At 46.6% G+C, this 16,826-nt stretch overlaps 1 protein-coding gene across 2 annotated transcripts in view; it reads left to right on the top strand.

The window, feature by feature from the left end:
* The window catches only part of Sobp (sine oculis binding protein homolog), a 169,194-nt gene extending 152,808 nt beyond the window's left edge, over window positions 1-16,386 (top strand). For both annotated transcript variants that reach the window (XM_075944583.1, XM_075944573.1), the window contains one exon: window positions 16,251-16,386. The gene's annotated coding sequence lies outside the window, so the exon portion shown is untranslated. The remainder of the gene's footprint in view (window positions 1-16,250) is intronic.
* The last annotated feature ends 440 nt before the right edge of the window (window positions 16,387-16,826 follow it).

Raw genomic sequence — 16,826 nt, forward strand, 5'->3', positions numbered from 1 at the left:
CTCCTTCTTCTTCTTCTCAGGTTTATACCTAATTTACCCCACTGGAAAATTGAGTGGGGGAGGGAAGATTACTTGAGTAATCTTAATGTTTAGTCATGAGGTTGCGGGGCAGTATTGAAGTGAAGGGGATCCCATCAGGTGGGCAAACATCGGGAGCCTGCTTTAACCGACTGTCATCCTAGCTTGTCCAGATAACCATAGGATCCCATCTGTGGGCTAAAAATTAAAAACTAGCCTTCCTCCCAATCTGCCGTGTAACCCTTTTGGGCTCAGTCCCTGAGCTGGTGATTCTCACTTCTACATACAGACCTTGATGAAGTGGGAGGGCTCGTCTCTGACCATGTATGATCTCTGAATCCTAAGCCACTGAGGGCGAGTCCAAGGCTACTGTGAGATGGTGGGGACCATATGTGAGCCACTGTAGTGACTTCTCCAGCCAATACTAAGTAGGTGTCTTGTTAGGTTTTCTGTTGCTGTGGAGAAACACCATGACCATGGCAACGCTTATAAAGGAAAGCATTTTATTGGGGGTGGTGGCTTCCATTTCCAAAGGTTTAGTCCGTCATCATCATGGTGAGACATGGTGGTATGCAGGTGCTGGAGAAGTAGCCATGTCCTACATCTTGACTTGCAGGCAACAGGAAGTGAACTGAGTGTCACACTGAAGAAAGCTTGAGCATAGGAGACCTCAAAACCCACCTCTACAGTGACACACTTCCTTCAACAAGGCCACACCTGCTCCTACAAAGCCACACCTCCCAATAGCACCACTCCCTTTGAGGGCCATTTTCTTTCAAACCACCACAGTAGGCATTGGAAGCACACTGCCAAGACGGAAGCTGTTAGAGAATTTTGCTCAGTCAGAGCTAGCCAATGGGCTCCATTGTTGATTCCAAGCCTGTCCACCCAAACACAGAATGTGAGCTCTTCCATCTACCCAAGCAGGCAAAAAGCCAAAACTTCCATTGTTTATTAACCATTTAGGGAAAGGAAAAGAGAGATGGACACTTCTCCCGCAATTAACTTGAACACTGCTCACTCGTTGGGCTGGGTATACACACCCAAAAGAATGTTCTCCTGGGCTGCCTCAAGTCCTGAAGTGAGATATGTAACCCAGGTAGGAAGGAGCCTGGCAAGGGGAGGCAAAAAGAGTATTCTCCACACTTCTGTGCAGGCTCTCCTGAGTGTTTTAGCACTAGTATGTCATTGTAGATCCATAGAACAATTATCTTCATTCTTTTAGTGGAGAAACAGGATTGGGGGACACAACCAAGATTACCTAACCTGTGAGCAGAGATGTGATTCAAATCCAAGTTGTGAACTGCAGAACTCAGTCTCCTGTAACACCCTGCAGGAGAGTCAGCCAAAGCTCTTCCAGCACTGCATTGATAAAAATCCTCTAACTGCCTGGGAAGAGAGTCTGCAAAGCACGGCAAGCCTCTACGTACAGTTTCCCTAGTTTTTCATTCTTGTTTTTCCCGCCACAAACACAGTCCTAGACCACCAACCTGCTGCTTCCTAGTGGGGACATGGGCACCTCCCTTGCAGCCAGGGGCTTGAATGGAAGTCCTGAACCAGAGCAGAAGGCTTATTGCCTAGTGTGAGAATCTTTTCTCTGCCACCATAGTTTGGGGTCTCCTTTTCTACTGGTGGCTTTGCCAGTAGAGCAGAACACCAGAAATGAGGTCACCATTCCTTCCCGATTAGCTCTACAGTTTCTGCAGTCTGAAGACAGGTGGCCTGAACTTTCTCACAGGTACCTCAACTGAAAATGCCCCAGTTATTTTAATCTGCTTGACAGTGCTTTAAGTGACAGGTTGATTTGTGACAGAACAAACAAACAAGCAAAAAAGCAAAAAACAAAAACAAAAAAACCTTCAGAAAGTCCTGGGAAGAATAATTTACATACACACACAGTCAAGGTATTAAAGGAAGGGAGGAAGAGTGGGGGAGAAAGAGGACACAGCTACCACAGTCAGAAGTGACCAGGCCAGGAACAGGGATGCTGCCCTATAGGTTAGCTAAAGACAGAAAGATCCTTAAAAGCATAAGCCGTTGGGTGATTCTTGTTTGCAGACCAGCATTAGATGTTAACTTGGCCTTAGCCGATTCTAGAAGATGGTGTGACCAAATTGTCTCTTAACTCTTGTGATGGAAGAATCTTTTTTATGGTGGGTCCCCCGAAGAAATTGCATCGCTTTTTTAAAGTCAGAAACAGGTTTTGTGGGCTGCAGCCGAGAGGAAGCAGAGAAAGAGATTTAAGGAGGGGGACCATGTCTCCAGGGAGTCAGCATCCTTTCCTGGAGGTTACTGGTCCCAGGTCACCTCCCGACACAACCTCCACCTGCTATAATCACCCGCTCTTTCTCTCTGATTTCCTGGGCACAGGAGGTACTGTTTCGGTCCCTACACCTTCAGGAACTCAGTTTGTTCACATGGGGGAGGAAATTGGAAAGACATCTATTCACTAAGGAGTAAGTAGCTTTTCTGCCGTAATAATAAACACACTTTGGCAACAAGTTAACACCAAAATAAAAGCATTCGAAACAAAACAAGGGCTGGGGAGATGCCTCTGAGGATGAAGTGCTTGACCCACAAGCACCCATGTAAAAAATGAGGCCCCATGATATGTACGTGTAATCCCAGCAGTGGGAGACAGATGGGAGGATCTCTGGGTCTTGCAGTGTAGCTAAATCAATTATCCTAAGGTTAAGGAAATGTTGCCATCTCAAAAAATAAGGTGGGATAGGATTGGGAGATACACCAACCTCTGGTACCCGTATGACACGCACATACACCCAACAGCGACTAGACAGGCAGTGAGGTGCAGGTGAGACTGCCCCACACGCTTTTGGTCATGCCTCACTGGGCGACTCTCAGAGGTCTGTAACTACACGGTGCTTTTCATTCTTTCCCCCACGTTCACCTGTTTCATACCATACCCCGGCCTTAAGGGCATGTTCTGAAATCAGCAAGCCAGCCACACTTGCCTTTAAAGAATCTAACATTTGCTAGATATTTTTTTTTGCAAATGGCAGCGTCCTCCCTCTCCCATTTTGAAATTATTCTCTTCCTGCTTTCCTGAACTTATTCATTCTTGTTTGTTCATATGGCTACAAATAATTTCAGTGGGCAGATGTTTCTCCTAGGTGCAAAACTGGTTAAATTTAGTTGAAGAGTTTTAAAAGGTTGTAAACTCCCTTTAATCTCCATTGTTTATAACTCTGGATACCAGTCCTTCAGCTTCGGTAGCCAGAAAAAAAAACCTTAAATAATAAGGAAAACAATATATAAATAGTATCCAAACTCTTCTAGTCTCCTCTTTGTTGTTGTCTGGGAGCTTGGTAAATAGCTGTTTGCACTCATACATTCTCCAGATTTCTACAGTTTACACTTGTTTACGGTACATCGGGGAGTTCAGAATGACCGTGTGTCAATTCTTGAAAATATTCCAAGCAATTATTCCCCATTCCTCGGTTTTCCAAGGAAATGACATATTTTTAAACAGAGTAATCAATGAGAAAATGAAGACCGGGAGTAACCCTTCCACAGCCTTCCACCTTGTTCTTCTGGAGCAGAAGAGCCACACAGCTCTACTCACCACCCCCCGTGGCTCTCCAATCTCTTACACGGTTCTAGAACTGCTCCTCCCTGCTCAGCGGCAGAAGCTACCCTTTGCATCTGGAGAATACTGGAGGAGGGTCATGTCTGTTTTGCTTCCCGGAGCTTCATCTGGTCATGGTGTGACATCACACCCCTGAAATCACTGTTCCACAGCATAGGGTTAGCTTCATCGGGGAAGGGGGAGGGGAAAAGGTCGCCAGTTTTATTTCTCATACTGAGAAGTTCAAGAGAGCAGGCTGTCTGGGAGGACGAGGAAAAGAATGTCAAATACATGGGTGCCCACTTTTAAAGAAAAACAACAGGGCAAGGAGAGGAAATGGGTACAAACGGGGCATCCTCCATTCTTAGACCAGACCTGAGCTGTTTATGCTGTAGTATTTAATGAGTAGAAGTATTCACTGGGTGACGGTCCCTGAGTTCAAAGTCATCCTGTCTCTCAGTAAGCGCTTGACTGTATGGTTCTAGGAGAGAGTATACAGAGAGCAAACAGGTTGACTCGTATACACCCAGAACTGGTGAGTGCTGGTCGTGACTACTTCCGCTTTCTGAAATATTAGTGACAAGATGGGGCACAGAAATGTCTTCTTATCCAGCGAACTCCTGCTGCCTGTACCCTCAGTATACGGGCTTCCAAGAGAAAGGACCCGAATGTGCAGCTTTTCGATCCTGTGTAGCGAGGCTCTGCCGGAATGTGGGGATGACCCGTGGGCAGGGGTCTAGTGCTTTGCAATGAAGCCTGTCACTGGAGCAGTGCTAGAACTGAATAACATTTGATGCACAACCTTGCAAAAGGGAGCCACTCCCTCGATCCTGAAAGTGCAGTGTTTCCAAGATCTTCTAGCCCAAGTGGCAGAAGGGTTATCTTGCATCATTAGTAAGCAATATCGGGAACTGGGAGTTTTCCTTGTTGCTCCAAGAAAGCTGAGTTAATTATCCAATTAAAACCATGAGTTTATTTTTGGCAATCTTTTGCCATGAACCTAATGTCACAAAGTCACAGTGGCTTGATGCCTTTAAATGATTGCCTTAGTGACACAGTGTGAAAAACTAAAGCTACCGTACCTAGTGAGGGCCCGTGGTGACAGGAGAAAAGGAACTAAAGAAGGTACAAGCTAGAGACTCCCCCAGTGCCTGAATTTCCAAAGTTTAAACTGTATGGGAGATGCCATCTATAGAAAAATCCCACTGACACCAAGGGAGCAGGCCGACTGGAGTCCCAGACGTGGGCAGCTGGCATTGTAGGGGCACATCTGGGGGTGTAGCCATTCTTTCCAGTTCCCCAGCACAAAGAGAAAGAGAGAGGTGGCCAAGGGATGGAAAACAGGAGACATTTGACTCACTATTTATTAGTAAGCAAAACCGTTGCTCAGAAGGGCCAAGGAACGAGGTGCCATGACCAGATGTAATGACTGAGTCCCTTGTCACACGGAAAGTGGCTGCCTGTGTATCATGATTCAGTCATTCACACCTCCTTCCACACAGACAAGCCTTAGGGAGAGGCAGAGGTGTCTAAGGAGCCCAAACACATACCAGCGCCGAACACTTAGCTCATGTGTACACGCACGTCCACGCCAGCACCCTCCCCTCTCCAGACTCCCATGTTCAGAGATCCTGCCAAAGGGATGGAGGCTGTTCGCTTCCCTGCACCATGCCCTGCACGGCATGTTGTCTCCTTCAACTGACATGTTCGTGCATCTCATACGTGGATGGATGCTAAGGAGGTACATTTATGTGTGTGTGGATTATTTTAGGTGACTCAAAAGGCATAAAGGCAATTCCTTCAGACAAGGAGATAAAGCAGCTTGAAGAGGTAAACAGGTCGGGATGGACCGTGTTTAATGCGGCCAATCAGATGGCAGTTTACATACAGAGCAAATGGTACTCTTTGAATAGTGCTGATCTGAGAAAAAAAAAGGAAGAAAGAACTCAGAACTGAGAATGCATGGCCAGCAGTAGGGTGGGAACAATATGTTTAAACGTTTTAGAAGTGTATTTTTTTCTTTTTTCCTTCTCTCTCTCTCTTTCCCCCTTTCTCTTCCTTCCTCCTTCCTTTCCTCCCTCCCTCCCTCCCTTCTTTTTGTCCTTTTTCTTTTTTTCTTTTCCAACACAGGGTTTCTCTGTGTATCCCTAGCTGTCTTGGAACTAGCTCTGTAGACCAGGCTGACCTCTGGTTCACAGAGATAAACCTGCCTCTTCTGGGATTGAAGGCATGTGCCACCACCACCTGACTAGAAATGTATTTTTATGTGTAAAGATATTTTGCCTGCATGTGTGTGTGTTTTCACCACACATGTGCAACTGCTCATGGATCCCAGAAAACAGCATCAGATTCCCGTGGAACTAGAATTGCAGGTGCTTGTGAGCTGCCATGTGGGTGCTGGGAACTGGACTCTGGTCCTCTGGAAGAGCAGCCAGTGTTCTTTACCGTGGAGTCATGTCTCCAGCCCCAACACAGAATAATTGAAGGCTCACTTAGAAAATGCTATTTAAGATATTTGAAGCAAAAGCAAACTACACAACAAACCTTGGGATTAATACCTAGGCTTTCAAATAGTGCCTGAATGTGTACCTAATTACTCAGGTGTTACCTATGTGCACAGCCCCGCATGAGAAGGCAAGCCCCAGAAGGCAAGCCCCAGAACTGAACAACATGCCCTGCAGTCCCGGGTCAGGGCTGTGACAAATCCAATCTTGGCTGTCCCCACTGTTGTTCCATCGCTGTCCCTTCAAACCTCCAATGACAAGCTGTGTTTTGATTTGCATAAAGCAGAAAGCAAAGAGGTGTTTGCTGTGCTTAAAGAATCAAAGGTGAAAACACACTTAGAAGCTCATTTGATAAGAGTCGCCCCTAACGTCCAAAGACACAATTCAAAAGTCCCTGTCTCTCCATGCCACTCACTTCCCCAAGCCAGAGACCTTCTTGTACATGAATGGCGTTCCAGTCTAGCATGTATCTGTAAGGCTAGCCTGGTCCCAGCTGCCTGTTCTCCGAGTATTTCTGAAATGTTACAGTCTTACTCTTGAGACAACCCACAGTAACAAACTAGCTAGAAGTGAAGCAGCTAAGCTGCATTCAGGGAGAGAAGGGCAGCCCGGTATTTTTATCCTTCCTTCTCTGCTTTATAAATTCGGTAAAACACTGGAACCGGATCATTTTCTGAAGGAATCGATATGCACATGCTTTCCCAATCGTGCAAAGTGGGTGTTGTGTGAGCAAGAATGGTCAGGTTTAAGTTTTCCCTGCACAGTTCCACATGCCATCAGCAAGCCCTTTTGATATTTTAAACCTATATTTAGAGTAATTTCAAGATATTTGGAGCACATGTGGTTAGATGTAAAACTTTGTCGTTACGATTTGTTAGATGCTTATAGTTTAAATATTTATAAGCCATTTTTAAGTGCTTGATCCAAAGCCATCATCTCCCATAGAATCTGTAATTGCCTGCTATCCAAGTACCATTATGGAAGATTTGGGAAAAGTCATTGCATGCGGGCACATTCTTCCTGCTTTTCTGGGTTTAATTCAAATGCCATTTTTAGTGGATTCGGCTTTTTTTTTAAAGTGTTAAAACTCCTTAACAGGATTGGTTGTCTGCTATTAAAAAAGATAATCTCTCAGTACTCAAAAGGTAAACTCTTCTAACCTGAACCAAGTTGAGTTCACTTCTCCTGAGCACTGTTGGTGAAGGTTCCCTTAGAGGGTCACGTCTCAGTCTGTGTCCAGCTGAATTTGAAGCAACAGACTCTTCCTCAAAAAAAAAAGTTTCAGGAGCAACTTGTTGGTGGATAGAATGGATTCTTTCTTGACTTTTGCCTCCAGTCCCGTTGGAAGGTGAGAGGTAGCAGTCTTTGTCCGCGGGAGCCTGTTTGTGCAGTTAGGGAAAAAGAGGAAGGGGAGAAAGCCTTCCAAACTCACAATCCACTTAAGCTTCAGAGGTCATAAATCGCAGACGATCACATGCCTCTGGGGCTCACACGCTTTTATGGCTAGCAAAATGCTACCTTCTGGTAAGGATGGAGGGGAAAGAAGGCTTAAGAAGGCTCATAAACCTGCCGGGACATCTATTAGCGCTTACCAAACAGGGTTTTCATGAGCTAAGTGTAAATGAGTCAGAAACATATAGATAGAATTTCTTTTAAAATACACATGGGTTTAAAAATTAAAGCCAAAGTGCTTGGCAAAATAAGACTTGGTTTTAGCCAAACCCCAAATGTTTGAAAAAAAATAGTTCTAGAGTTTGCCAAACCAAAAATATACCCAGGTCCCTCTATTTCTCCCATCTGATATGATGACATCATAAACATGGGACTTAATGGCTATTTTCATATCCTCCAAGGTTTGAGCAATGCGAATCTCAAATACTGATTGAAAAATCTATGAGAGATTTGGGTGAAAGAGCGTTACAGTCTCTCACATGAAGACCAGGGCCACTGGGCCTGGTTCTGCAAGCAGTTCCTGTGCACCGGTGGACTCCCTGTGCTTTGTCTCTGCTCTGTGTGTGTGGCGTACACACGCATGCTGTCTCTGGGACAGAAATAAGAAATTTTTGTTTGGTTTTTCAAGATAGGATCTCATGGAGTCCAGGCTGGCCTCGAACTCTCCATGTAGCTGAGAGTGACTTTAAACTCTGACACCTGGGGCTCTACCCCCAAGTGCTGGAACTACAGAAGTATAACAGCATGCCCAGCGTATACAGCAAACTCAAGCCTTCGTGCATGACAGACACAAACTGAGCAACATCCCCAGCCCCCAGAAGTAAAGACTTTAAAAATCCTTTATTTGGTATTTATAAATCTTTAATTTGTACTTAATTTATATAATACAACCCATAAAGCACATTACTGCTGTATCCAAAAAGAGGGAGGAAGAGAGGCAGTTCTTTTCCTTTATGCATTGTTCAGAGATAATCTCCATTTCCCCAGAAGACAAAACACCCTTTTCCCGGTAGCAATGTCGAATGCTTTCTTATTATGGTTATTCTATCAATAAAGTATGGTGTGTGGGGGGAATAGAGAGAAAATTAAAGAAAAATGGGGAAGATAGGGGGGTCCTTATTTGGGGAGAGTTAGGAAGCAAGAAATAGCCAAGGTCACTTTTAGAGGCACCATGGAGAATGTACAAGCTAATACGATAAGCAAACAGGGTGCGGGTTCGTGGAAGAATAGTCTGGGGACAAGTTCCTGCTGTTGCTCTGGCTTCCTGCTTGGGGACAGACAGACAGACAGAGTGGGCAAAACCGAGCAACTCAATGACAAGGGTCTCTTGAGGGCACTGTTTAAAGCGTATGAATTCAGTTGGCTTCTCAACCAAGAAAAGGACAGAAGCCAGTGGGCTGGGCTGGAAGCATGAGGGAGGCAGCCGGATGTCAAGGCACAGGTACCTGGAGACTGGACCTCAGAGGGTGGAGGAGACGGGGCACAGGAGGTGGGGGAGTTGGTTCTGGACGTGGTAGTGATTGTAATCACTGTGATCTGGAGCAGAGGAGTGATGATGAGATCTGTGCTTGAGGGAAATTACTTTAGCAACCGTTCGTAGACAAAAAGGAAGCAACAGGAGGCTGGCCTCACAGATCTTGGGATCCTGATGACAGACTAATTACCAGCCATAGGTGTTAGTGCTAGAGGGTGAGAGCGCTGGCTGCCATGTCTGCGCCTTGTATGTAAAACTGTCATAGCAGGGCGGTGGAGAACCATCTTTGTCCCGGGAAGGCCCAGAGTGACTTCAAGGCTAAGGGTAGATGGCAATCTCACAGCCAACAGGAATTCTGTGGTCAATAAAGGGTATACTGATGGGCTTTAGGTTGTCATGGAAACAGGAGTTCTACATCCCATCCGGCCCCAGCAACAATGAGCTAACTCATTGGGTAAGGCTGGGTAAGACAAGATGTGGGTATATTGTCTGGCAGTCTTGATTTGTTTGGGGGAGTTAAATCAGGGGCTCTGCAGAAGTCAGGGGTACTTTAGACATCAGCTTCCCCTGAGTGGTCCAGGATGTCTGCAGGAACCCCTGTCCTGCCCAGCCTCCCATCCTTGGTCTGAACGGTAGTAGGGTTCCAGTGAAGGGCAGGGTGGAGCTGTTAACTCTCAGACACCTATAGACATTTTTCTGGGAAACTGAGTCAAAGGAGTTTGGCATCTACTAGGGATGCTCTTTTGTCTGTTTTCCCCACATGGGCTGTAGAGCTGAGACCTCTCCGTGTGCTAAAAGCAGATTCCTGGTAGAGAAGGGAGGTGAAAACATGGAAGGTTCAAGCCTCGGAGGAACTGTTTAGGGGAAGAAGTGGTGAGTTCAGCTCTGTGAGCACCCTCAGCATGTCAGGACAGGATTCCAGTGAGGGGCAGGTAAGGGCACATGGAAAGCATTGGTGCCAACTAGCAAAATCAGTAATAGTAAGTACATGTAGTTACATGTAATTCTCTATAAACAGTAAACAGTACTGGGAGTTGGCTCCAGAGACTCCATGCAGAGCCATTGGATATATCATGGGTATAAAAGTGAAGCAGTGACCCCAAACTCAGAGAACCAGCGAGCTCCTGCTCAGAGCACATGCTTCTTATATTACGTGCCCTGTGGCTCTGGCGTCCAGAACGTCTGTCATTGTGTGTGTTCTGGAAAACAGGTATGTCTATGCTGTCTATGCTGTTCAGCTCAGACGTTAGAGAAGGCAAAGCAGACGTTCCCATCAGAGTTCTCGTACCACCTGGAGAACAGGCTGAGACAGGAAGCGACTGCCCAAGGTCATTCAAAACCAGAGACCTTCTCATGCCCCTGAAGAACAGTCTGAGACAGGAAGCGACTGCCCAAGGCCATTCAAAACCAGAGTCCTCATCTGCCTCTCTTTCCATCCAGGACACCCGATCTGATCAAAGCTGCTTACGTTACAGACCCTGGGCCGAGGACCAGGGTCCCATTTTGCCACCCCTGCCCCCTGCATGGCAGGCTCACACTGAGCAGCTTCATGCAGGGAGACATTAGGCATAAATGTACATCTGGGCTGAAGGATGGCAAGACTAAGGAAAAGCAGCCATTAACCGCATGTCCCGACCTCGCAGGGGAGAGGGGGAATCGGATTTCTTGCTCTTACTTTTTATAGTGCTCTTCTCACTAATCTGAAGCCTTGTCCCTCACTGCCACTGGTCGTAAAGAATAAAGTTGGGGGAAATTACTTTTCTAAACCTTATCTAAGGTCTTAAAACCTGCCCCGAGTCCGGCAGCCATGCGTAGCTACTTTTTTCCTTCAGAGTCCCTTATTTGTCTCCTAGAATGCCTGTGTTCAGACAGCAGCTCAACCTTGACACATCCAGCATCCAGCATCTCCCCCCCCCCCTTTTTTTAAACCAAGGCAGAATTTTGGCAATGGCTTTTCAAGATCCTGTGGTGGGAATCAGAGGAGTTACTAAGTCCATCTAGGATCTAGCACATGCAGCAGGGACAGAGGGACACAGAGGGTGTAGAAAGCAGGGCTGGAGACTGGCCACAGAAGGTATATTGGCCGCTTATGGGCTTTGGATGGGACCTGAATGAAAACACACTTTTTTTCTTATCAGAGGTCTTATTTGCCAAAGTGAAGGAGCTAAATGGTACATATTTCTGGGAGGTGCCTTCCAGCCAGACATGACCTGCCTCCTCAGTGGTCAAGGTAAAAAAGCAAAGAGATGAGTGTGGACTGAGGGCACTATTCCCTGTGTTTGGAGGAAGAATAGTGGACTTGGGGCTTCTGGAAGCTGGTGACTCCAAGCAGGTCATCTCCTTACCTTTCTGGCAAATTGTTTTGTCTGTGAAATGAAGACAATCACCAATGTGTTAGCAGTGTTTTTTCCGTGTGAAGAGGGTGCCTACATGAAATAAGGACAATACACTTGTTTTCAGTGTGGTGTGGGGTTGCATGTAATTTGGGAGGCGGAAGCAGGAGACTATAGAGCAAGTCTGAGTCCAGCCTGGGCTACATGAGACTTTCTGAAAAACAAAAATTATAGATAGATAGATAGATAGATAGATAGATAGATAGATAGATAGGCAGACAGATGGTAGATAGATAAATGGATGGATAGATAGATAAATAGATGCAGAATACTTGGTTTAAAAAGTAAATATACATGAGTAATCGTTTGTCAGAGCCACAGGGTGAGTGATGAGGTTGAAATCCAGAAGCCAGTGTGGGGCTAAGCTGGTTTACCCCAACCCCTCTAGGGCATTCATTCAATGAGATATAAGAAAAGAGATAACATCCATTTCAAAGATTAAAAAATGTGCGGCCTGGTAAAAGCCATTTCAAAATTCATATGATGGAGGTTGACATGGGAGGTGGGAAGCCTTTTGGCAAAGCCTGGCCAAGCTGTATGGCCCTGGCTGCGATGGGGTGGGTAAGGGACCCCGGTCTGGCATCAAACTCAGAGTTTATCAGCTGCTGCAGGCGGCTCTGTTCATTGACCACAGGGCTCTACCCTTGTGCGTGTCCCAGAATAGCCGCTGCTACCTGAGAGCAGTCTGTCCTCAGGGACTCGTTATTGTCCCAGATAAACAGTGAAGCCTCTGCCAGCACGTAATGGCTGTATTTAACTCTGATAAGTGATGGGCAGCCGTGCTCAAGTGAGTGGATTTCTACTAGGGTCAGGATACTTGGGCGAAGGCAAGCCGGCTTGGCAGCAGGCATTTCTTGCTTACTGTAGGGTCAATGCCATGGGGTTTTAGACACCAGAGAACAAATATGACAGACAAGAGGGGCCTTGCCTTTTATAAATAAGCCAGACAGGACAGGCCTACTAGATTTTGATTATGCAAATTACAAAGATATTTAAGAAACGAAACAAAAATAAAAAGTTGGAAACTAGTCTAGATTCAAAGAGGCATGCTTCCAGGCAAAGATGACATCTTGCATCACATAAAGGCTACCCTGGAACTGTTGGGTTTGAAGTGAGACCATTTTTTTTCTCTCAGGGCCACTGCGAGTGGTTGTCTAGAATTTTCCAAAATGCAACAGCCTCCTGCATCTTAGGCTGTAAATCAGAGAGGTACAAGTGGGAATGGTCGTGTTTTGAGAGTATTCGAATTAAAAAAAATTTCCCAGCGTAAAGCTCAGTTTTGCTCTTAGCTCTTTGAAAAAAAAATCTCTGTGGCAAAGGAAGATGGGTAATTAAATTACGTTTTTAGTAAAGCTTCCCCTGTGAACTTGCCAGGTGGACAGAGTATCTCTCAGCCCTTTTAGTGTGTGATTGTCATTCCGTGAGAGGCTGCTACACTCTTCTGGGTAGAAGGGGAAGGCATGTCTGGAATTTGAGGACAGGTGGCCATCCATGTCCCATAGAAACCAAGCATGGTAGTTCTAGGATTTGTATATGGGAAATAGACAGTACAAGACTGTGTGTGTGTGTGTGTGTGTTTGTGTGTGTGTGTGTGTGTGTGTGTGGTGTTATTCCAGGAAACATGGTGATATCCTGCCTTTAGATGAACCCGTTCAGAGAAAACACAAACTGTAAGGTTCAAGCGTGGACACTTTCCCAGAATCCTTTGCATTCAGAGGCACTCCAGAAATCTCTACCACAAGAGTGTGTTTGCACATGCTCACACGTGTATGTGGGTACTCATGACCACTCAGAGCAAAGGAAACAAACTCTGGACTTGAAGACCCAGAAAGGGCACCTTGCTTGTGTAGTGACAACAGATTATTATCCAGTTGCTTAAACTGCAAGACTATATATTTGGTACTGAGCTCTGTCGAAGGTGCCCTGATCGGCCCAAGGGAGATAAGAGATGTGGTAGGAAGTTCCTCTCCAGCTTCCCTCAGCAAGCCATGGGGAAGGACCAGTGAGAAACATGTCCAGGAACACGGAGACAGCTAGGATGGGGACTCGCGAGGGCTTGCCTCTCCTGTACTTTCCACTCTGTGCAGATGATGACATTTAGACACTGGGGACAGTTTTTCCATGGGAGTCCTCTGTGTGGCCAATGACCTTAGCTTTCTGACATGGCCACTTTCTAAATCTCCAAGACTGTTTCTCCCCTGCTCCCGAGGTCTCCCGCAATGAGAACCAGGAAGGTGAAGCCCAAACACACTCGTGTGCCACTAGCCCATCGCCTGTGTCACCAACAACAATGGAAGAGGTTGACTTTAGTACCAACCTCCACCTCAAAAGGTGGCAGCAGAAAGAGACTGCCACCCTCTGGCCTTTGGGGATGTCCCAGGTGCACATGTATGCCGAGAGAGAGGAAGGGCACACATGATCTCCTGCGCACTCTCTTAAAATAAGCCCCGTGGAAGTAGGCTTGCAAAGCGGCAGGCCTGGGTCTGCAAAAAATAGAACACCATGCAGCTGCACCCTTTGGAACTTGGGGGGAAAACACATATTATTTACCAGACAATAATAGATACCAGAGAATAATAATGATTATTATAGTGTTTGGGATGGCAAACGCTGTACTTAAGGTTCCAGAATGGCTCTCATTATAAGCCCAATTTCCCAGTCTCTTATGAAAGCCTAGACATTTTCTCCACATAGGCTGGTGCTGGGCATATTTGGTCCTTGTCCAATGGTGATTTGAATACAAAGACACTTATTTGAAAGATATTCCTCACCCCCCCCTTTGGGTTGTGATTGCATTAAAGAAAAACACTATATACATCATAGAACAGTTGCAGCAATTAAAAATGGTGGTGTCTCCCAGTCACTAAAAGGAAATGCTAAAACCCCTCAGTTTTTCTTTTCCCTTTAAAAGAAAGAATTTGGACACTTCCCTGCCCCCATCCCTGCCTCCCAACTCAAGATGTGGCCACTCTTGGTCCCAGGCCCAAAGGTGGGGATATTTCCCCTCCTCCTCAGCAGCCCGGGGGCTGTGCTTGACAGAGCAAAAGATGTGTCCCCAGAGGAAGTGGTCCTGTGTCTTCTAATCTGCTTTCCATTGCTCAGCTCTTCTGCATTCTCCTATGGCTTCTGATGTGCCCCTCTATCTTGATGGTTTTGTTCTGGGGTCTCCTCCTCCAGACAGAAAGGAGGGCTGGAGGAGGCAAACTCTGCATTCATAGATAAACACCCCCACATCCAAAGCTGCCTGTGCAGAATGAAAAGACTTCCATGGCCTGGTAATTCCACCCCCGTCGCATATTTGTGGCCTTTTGCATTTTCACTTTGGTTATTTAATATACATATTGAATGCACACGGCTCTGGTGATTTAATATGATTTGGGGAACTCAGGCATTTCCTGCCGTGCACACTGAGAATTTCAAACCTTGTTTTTGGCTGATGATTATTATCATTGCCATTAACACCAGGATTTGGACAGCAGGGTTCAAAGCGGGGCTGCTGCTGAGTCTTCCCAGCAGGCAGCTGACCTCCCGCTCTCAAGCTAAAACCCTGGTTCCACACACCCCGGGTGGATCTCTCGGGCTCTGCAGCCACCATTTCTCCTTCTATAAAGTGGAATTGTCATGTTTTATCTCTGGGGGCTCCCTTTGAATCCTAAATTGTATCACCTGTGTGAAATTATTGGCTCATTATTCTGAGAGTCATCCCAGTGGTTGTAAAGATGTTTGTGTGTCTTGCGTTAGTCACCACTTCACCTTTGCCAAATTTTAGCCTTTCGTGTTTCTGACAACCACATTTGTTGGCAGAGAGACTCTCTTTGGGGACATAGTGGAAGACAACTGCTTAACTCATCCATTTAACAAGACACGTGGAACACCGATGACCAACCAGCCAACTAATGTAGAGGAAAGAGGTGGACAGGCCGGGGCCCTCGGCGGTGTCACATTTTTCAGGGAAGGCTTCTAAATGGTTGTTTTTGGGGAATGCCTGACTTTTCCAAAGGCCCTGCTTCAGATGAAGGGTCTGGCAGCAAGCCACAGAAGGCCATAAGGAAGCAGAGGAGTGTGTGGTGAACGTGGGGATGGCATTCCCCAGAACTAGTTTGAAAGTTCGGTTTGGGCTCTCTGGCCATGTTCGCCAGGCATGTGGGACTTGGTGTCCGCGCACCTTGTGCTCCCGTGTTGCTTGGATGCGAGGAGCTCTGGTGGCTTACCTTTGACAGGTCAGACCCACAGATGGGTAAGCTATTTCCTCCAGCTTAGTTACCTCCATAGGAAATTCTGAAGCGAGGGGTATGTGAATGCGTGCATGCATGTGTGCGTGTGTGCATGCGTGTGTGTGTTTTCCATCAGTATACTTTTATTTACTAATATGGACTCCTTGAGACCTCAGTCCTCAAACACCAGAGTTAATATGTAAAGGGTCGCAATGAGGTCTGCAGATCTCTCTATGACTTTGCCCGGTTTTTGGAGTGACCCGATGGGACTCCACAGACCTTCTGCTAGTTAATCATGTCATTTGGAGGCTGGTTGCAAAGGATGCTGTGGTCTTCGGGGATGGGCGTGGTCCATCACGCTCAGTATGGTTTTCCAAAGAGGGCTCGAGTTTCAGTTGCTCACACAAAGCTGGCAGGGCTGATCCTGAGCAGACTGAATGAAACTCTCTGAAATCATGCGGCTGGGACTCCGCTTTGGGGGAACTGGGGCTGGGAGCTGCAGCTCTCTCCTGGCTGGTTCTCTGCAGCAAGTCAGGGTGGGAGGGGGCGGGTGGGTGGGGAGAGATTTGGTCCAGTGCGTTCTCATGGCTCCTTCTCATCTTTTCCCAGGAACACTTGCTCCCAGGGTACCTTGCATGGAGAAAGGGCGTGGAACGAATCATGTCATGCCATCCAATGACACCAGCTGGTCAGCTCACCACCCCCCTCTGGCTAAAGTTCAAGCAAATAACACAGCTTCCTGTCATTAAACATCTTGGAGGAAGCAGCCCTCCCTGGTGGCCTCTAGGCCAGAGAAGCCAGCACGTCTTGGACCCACCAAGCTCGGGGCCCAGCATTCCTGCTCCCTCCATCTCTGCTTCTCCCCAGAGGAACTTAGGGATTTCGCTGGTTGAAAATAAACAAACAAACAAACAACCACCAACACGCCACAAGGACCAATGTAGGTATTCTCCTCACCCCATCTTCAAGGCTGTACGGCTGAGGCCGGAAGATGTTAGGGACTGGAAAACAAGAGTCTTTTTTAAATCTTTTTAAGAACTGCTGTGGTTTGCTGCTACGATGAGAATTGTGATTTGCTTTTATGGTTTAGGAACAGAACTGTTCACGTTATTTGGTGAGGAGAAGGGATGGTGCTGGAGTCCCAAAGCTTCAGATTCATCTGCCCCAGCCCACGATGCACTTTTA

Source organism: Microtus pennsylvanicus, chromosome 1, assembly GCF_037038515.1.
Source record: "Microtus pennsylvanicus isolate mMicPen1 chromosome 1, mMicPen1.hap1, whole genome shotgun sequence".
NCBI classification, from domain to species: Eukaryota; Metazoa; Chordata; class Mammalia; order Rodentia; family Cricetidae; genus Microtus; species Microtus pennsylvanicus.